This window comes from Oryctolagus cuniculus, chromosome 1 (genome assembly GCF_964237555.1).
Source record: "Oryctolagus cuniculus chromosome 1, mOryCun1.1, whole genome shotgun sequence".
Taxonomy (NCBI): domain Eukaryota; kingdom Metazoa; phylum Chordata; class Mammalia; order Lagomorpha; family Leporidae; genus Oryctolagus; species Oryctolagus cuniculus.
In genome coordinates this window covers 46,092,192-46,098,302 of record NC_091432.1, presented here as the reverse complement: position 1 = coordinate 46,098,302, position 6,111 = coordinate 46,092,192, and the positions used below count along the sequence as shown (strand labels likewise).

At 44.0% G+C, this 6,111-nt stretch overlaps 1 non-coding gene across 1 annotated transcript; it reads left to right on the top strand.

Moving 5' to 3' along the window:
* Nucleotides 1–5,696: 5,696 nt before the first annotated feature.
* LOC127485210 (small nucleolar RNA SNORA42/SNORA80 family) lies at nt 5,697–5,829 on the top strand. Its single transcript, XR_007912361.1, has one exon. It is a non-coding gene; the product is annotated as a small nucleolar RNA SNORA42/SNORA80 family (small nucleolar RNA).
* Nucleotides 5,830–6,111: the final 282 nt, after the last annotated feature.

Here is a 6,111-nt window from a genome sequence, read left to right as displayed (position 1 = left end):
TATCTGGTTCATCTCTCCCTTTTCGCTCTTGTGGTCCTAGCAGAAAGCTTAGAAGGCTCGGAGGAAAAGATGTTTTTACTCCCCTCCATAGACAAATATACTCAGAGATTCGGGGCTGGCAGGAAAGACCATGCACCTTCTTCTTCAGCAGTCACAACCAAAATAAACGATAGCCCGCGAGCTCTGCTTGAGTCCTGTAACACAATCACTAGGGCAAGGGGCAGAAAACACTCGGAGTGGTCAGCCCTGGATTGCATGCCTCTTCTTGGAAGTGGATGCTAGAGGCCCCTGCTGAGCTGGGATCAGGGAGGAAGGTCCCAGGGGAGTGTGAATAGATGCTATGTCAGCTGTCCACTGTTGTGTAGACATAAATGCTAATAGATAATGGAGCCGAGTACAGACTCTGCATGACTTTTTAGAAAATGCTTATGCTTTAATGGGAATGTCTTATTTTGGCATTCTCTGTCTCCAAGGCTATGTTTTCACTTTCTCTGATACATAGTGTTTTAATATACTGACTCAGTGTTTATCAAGCATCTGGTAAGTGCCAGGCTCTAATGTAGGTGGCAGGAATACAGTAGTGAAGTAAACACTGTCTCCATGGAGTTATGTCTCTAGTGGGATGTACACCTGCACCTGCTCCAGCTTCTGCGCACAGCCTGGAATATACATCCAAGAGTCAGCACTGTGGAATAGTGGGCTAAGCCTCTGCCTATGGCACCGGCATCCTATAAGGGCACAGATTCGTGTCCCAGCGGCTCCTCTTCTCATCCAGCTCTCTGATTATGGCCTGGGAAAGCAATGGAAGTTGGCCGAAGTCCTTGGGACCCTGCACCCTTATGGGAGACCAGAAGCTCCTGGCTCCTGGCTTTGAATTGGCCCAGCCCCAGCCATTGGGTCATTTGCAGAGTAAACCAGCAGATAGATGACCTCTCTCTGTCTCTCCTTGTATCTTTCTGTAACTCTGCCTCTTACATAAATGAATAAATCTTTAAAAAACAAACAAACAAACAAAAGACATACTTTCCTCATCTTTCTTTTCAACCAGGAAAGCAATGTGTGTGCCTTCTTTTTATGTCATGGCTGAGAGGGACTTTTAGCCTCAAGGGACATTCCATGTCCTCTCCTCATGCTGTCCACCTCACAGTCTCTGGTATCCTGTTCTCCTCAAAGAAAGGGAGAAATCCAAGCGTGCTGTGATGTCTGAGGTCTTTCTCCAGCTGTCACTTTGAAATTTAAGGTATGAGATGTGTCCCTTCCATTGTGTGACTATTGCAAAGATAGTCTTTGTAGTTTGCCATTTGTTTGGTCTGGTGAGAGGGGTGATGGTAAAATCTGAAATTACTTGGCCAGTTTTCTCTGAAAGCCTCAGGTTTATAGTTTGTTGGTTCACCATAGCATGGAAGAACTGAACACTGATTCCGGGTGGTCTCTGGTGGTCTTAATCTGGGTGCCTTGGTTTTTTTGTTTGTTTTGTTTTATAAGATTTATTTTATTATTTATTTGAAAGAGAGTGACTGAGTGAGAACGAGAGATTGGCCATCTGCTGGTTCATTCTGCCAGGGACCACATGCCAGGGCTCAGCCAGCCTGGAATTCCATCCAGGTCTCCCATGTGGATGTCAGGGGTCCTAGTACTTAAGTCATCTTCCTTCCACTGCTTACCCAGGAACATTAACCTGGAGCTGGATCAGAAACGGAGCAGCATGAAGTCAAACCATGGCTCCGATATGGAATGGCAGCATCTCAGGAGGTGTCTTAACCCACTATGCCAAAACACCAGCCTCATCTTGTTCAATTCTCTCAACAGCTTTGAGAGGTAGAGCCATTAGTTTCCTTACTTGAAAGGTTAGGAACTTCTCCAAGTGTGCACAGCTAGCAAGTGGCAGAATTTAATTTTCTCACTTGTAAGATGAGGGGATCAGATTAGATAAGATTTCTGTTCCAGCTCTGCTGTGGTGTGATTCTGTGATTGCAGTGTGGGTTGTATCTAAACAGGAACTCACAGAGACAGAGCTCTTAAACATGACGCGATTCCAGGCACTTCGCATGGGTGATCTCATACAACCTTCACAACACCCAATGAGGCAGGTACTATACTGTTATAGTTCCATTTTACAGATCAGGAGACTAAGGCACGAGGAGGATAATAGCTAAAGTGAAAGAAGTAAGAATTGAATTCAGCTGTCTTACTCCACAGCCTTTCCTCTCAAACATTGCACATACTTTCTCCGGATATGATGTGAATGTGGTCATGGATGTGTATTACTAGGTGAAAGGTAAAGAGTAGAAGAATTTCAATTAGGGAAAATAAAAATCCCACAAAAAATTTAATTTCCAATGTCACTAATGGGATCAAGAGAAAATTATGAGTCTGTCTATCTTCCTGCCCACAGCATCTAACACACCACCAAGCACACAGGAAACAACTAAGAAGTGTTTGGTACATGGACAAATTTATTACCAGCAAACTCCTTTACTTTTTGCATTCTCTAACATCACTTATTTATTTTACCTTTTTCAACTGTGAACTACCCCGCTCCCCAGCGAAAGTACTGGTCAGCAAACTTACATGCTTAGTCATTCCACGTCTTGATAATCAAGAGAATAAACAGTAAACCTCTTGTTAAGGATGGGAGGGACTTTTCCACCACCAAGTGGGTCCTTGGGAAATACTGTTTCCACCTTCTCTGGCGCCCTCTGGTGCTTTGTAGCTGCGACAAATCCAGAGTGTGGCGGCTCCCAGGAGTTGGGGGATTTGCCAGGGATTCTTCCCTGCAGTGCTCTCTCTCTTTCCCCACCCCAATCCCATCTAAGGTACTTTTTGTTCCTAAATGTTGTTCTAATCAGTGCTTGCATCAGTAACCGTGAAATGCTCTGTAATCTGACTTCCTCTAGTCATTGCTAGGTTGTAATTTGCGTTATCAGTTTGAGTTTCCTTCAGGCACTGCTAGAGACACACAGCCTATAGAATGCCTTTATGTGTTTCTCGGAAGCAGGTCCCATGTGCGGCATTTGGCAAGACTGCTTCTCTTCCCAGCTCTCCCTCCCTCCTCTTCCTGAGCTCGGGGCTCCCAGTTTCTTGAGCAGTGTAAGGCGTAGGGAATACTCTCTGGATGAAGAAAGCATACAGTGTCTCCTTTCATTGTTCCTTTTAATTTTTGAAGATTTATTTATTTGAAAGGCAGAGAGAGAGAGAGAGAGAAATCTTTCATCCACTAGTTCACTCCCTCAGATGGTTGCAACAGACAGGGCTGGGCCAGGCTGAAGGCAGAGCCAGGAGCTCCGTCCAGGTCTCCCATGTAGGTGGCAGGGTTCCAGACACTTGGGCCACCCTCCGCTGCTTTTCCCAGGCCATTAGCAGGGAGCTGAATCAGAAGTGGAGAAGCTGGGACTCACAGGTGGCAGCTTTACCCGCTATAACACAGCACCAGCCCCAGCTTTTCCTTTATTTAAAGGAGTCCTCCAAGCAGCACTACTTATGCTTAAGTACCTTGCACAGCTTTTTGTGTGCATGTTAGTGAAACAGGGCTTTTGGCTTTGTAAGTCCCCCATGTACCATCAGACTCTTACACGTGACAGTGGGAAACTAACAGAGGCTGTGGAGGTAAATGTGACAACAGATCCCACATGGTCTCTGGGTCACCCTTCCTTCTGATGACTTTCTTACTGCATGAAGCTGCCTTGCCTGGGCTGGGTGTTTGGCACAGTATTCCAAGGTACCACTTGGAATGCCTGCATCCCATAATTAGAGGGCCTGGTTCTAATCCTGGCTCCTCTGCTTCCCATCTAGCTCCTTGCTAATGCACATTCTGGAAGGCATAGATGATGGTTTAATTAGTTGGGAGCCCCAGATGGCGTTCTAGCCCTGGGGAGAGAACCAGCAAATGGGAGATCTGTCCATCTCTCTGTCTCTTTCAAATAAAAATGAAAATAAGTAAATAAGTGAAATTTGTTTTAAATAAGAAACTTTTCGTACCTGGATCTTTCTTTTCTTTGGAGGCATCGTCTCCCAAGAAGCTCCTCAGACCCCAGCAAGTAGATTCCAGGTAGTCTGTCTCAGTAACTGGACAGATAAGCTCAGGTATTTCAGATTCTCATTAGACCTAAGTTGGCATCTATGCTGTATTTCCATGAACCTGAATAATTAATGGTATTAAAATGATCAATAATAATGGCTAAATTTCCCTTAGCGCATAGATGCAATTTATTTGTTCTAAATACACTGCTAAGTGCTTTATATGCCATAGCTCACTTAATTTTCAGAAGCCCCCTATGCAGTAAGGTATATAACAATCCTCATTTTATAGATAAGGTCACCAAGCTTTAAAGAGTTGACATGCTTTCAGAAACACCATAGCCTTGAGATAATCTATTTGATATAGTTGTCTAAGACAGAAGACTGTAGTTCAAGTGCTAGCTCTTCCACTTTGTAACTGGGCAACTTTCCGTGAGCTAGTTAACCTCTCTGTGCATCTGCTTCAGTGTCTGTGGTAATAATTCCTCCTTCATAAAGTTGTTGTATTCAGTGCATTATTATGTAAAAAGTGATTTAAAGTAATTGGGAAATACAAAGGACTATATAAATGTGGGCTTTTAAAATTTTTTAAAAAATTTATTTGAAAGGCAAAGTGGCAGGGAGGGAGGGAGGGGGAGAGAGAGAGAGAGAGAGAGAAATAAAGAGAGAGATTTTCCATCCACTGGCTCACTACCCAAATGGCTGCAATGGCTGGGAAGCCAGGAGCCAGGAACTCCATCAAGGGCTCCCAGGTGGGTGGCAGGAGCCCAAGTAGTTGGATCATCTTCCTCTGCCTTCCCAGGTAAATCAACCAGGAACTGGCAATGGAGCAGGCATCAAAAGTGGTGGCTTAATCAGTTGTGCCACAATGCCAGCCCCTATAAATGTGTTTCTTGTTTTTGTTTTTCCAGTAAGACAGTTGAAACCCAGTTTTCTTCAGGACACTATATGTCCTAAGGTGAAGACTATGTTCTCTTTATGGATATTATTAGAAAATGGGTATTATTAGAAAATGTGTACCATTAGGAAGTGGATCATAATAACATGTCCTTCCCCAGTGAATTTCTCCTGTAGTTTGGTAGCAGCATCACCCAAGCTATTTTAAAGGGCAAATATCTTTGCTTGTCTATAAGGTCCAGGGATGTTCATGTGTGGACAGCACTGCAAACCATGCTGCCATAGCACTGTGAACTTCCTTAAGGTCTTTCCCAGAATAAGATAATTGCTAATATTCTGCAGTGCTTACTTTATGCTGGATGCTGAGTGCTTTTTTGAATCATCTCAATTCTTCACTGGAAATGCTGTGAGTTAGGTAATTTTTATCATGTGCACTTTATATATGGAAAAAGCAAGACTACACAGACTAAGGCATTTGCCCAAAGTCTGTGCACTGAAGGCTGGCAGAGCCAAGATTTGAGATGAGGAGGAGGGATGCCATGACCTGAACCCTTAACAATAACTTATACAGCCCTCTCAAGTGGTGTTTCATTTAAATTTTGCAGATAAACCTCTGAGATAAACAGATTTTTTACCAATGCCCTCAATGTGTATTGAACTAATCAGTGCGCAAGCCAGCGCTTCTACCTGAATCTCATACCTCAAAAATGTATACTCTGTCATTATTATTGTAGAGAACTTCAGATAGACAGAGTTGGTTTTTTTAATAAGAATTTTTTAATGCATGGGTTTGGATTTATGGCAGGCCGGTTCCCCTGGGCGTCTCATAATATTCCATGGCAGAGCAATCTATGATCCCAAACCATTGGCTGGCATCTGTCCTTAGGTGTTGGCACTGAAGTGGGTTGCACAGTAGAAAAGAAAAAAAGAGAAAAGATTTTTAAAATTTATTTGAAAGGCAGTGAGAGAGAGAGCGCGCATGCTTCCATCTGCTCATTCACTCCCCAAATAGCTGAAATGACCAGGGCGGTGCCAGGACAAAGGCAGGAGCCCAGAGCTTCTTCCAGGTCTCCTATGTAGCAGGGAGCTCGATTGGAGGTGGAGCAGCCAGGTCTCGAACCAGTGCCCATATGGGATGCTGGCTTTGCAGGTGACGACTTAACCTGCTATGCCAAAATGCCAGCCCCCATTTCTTTT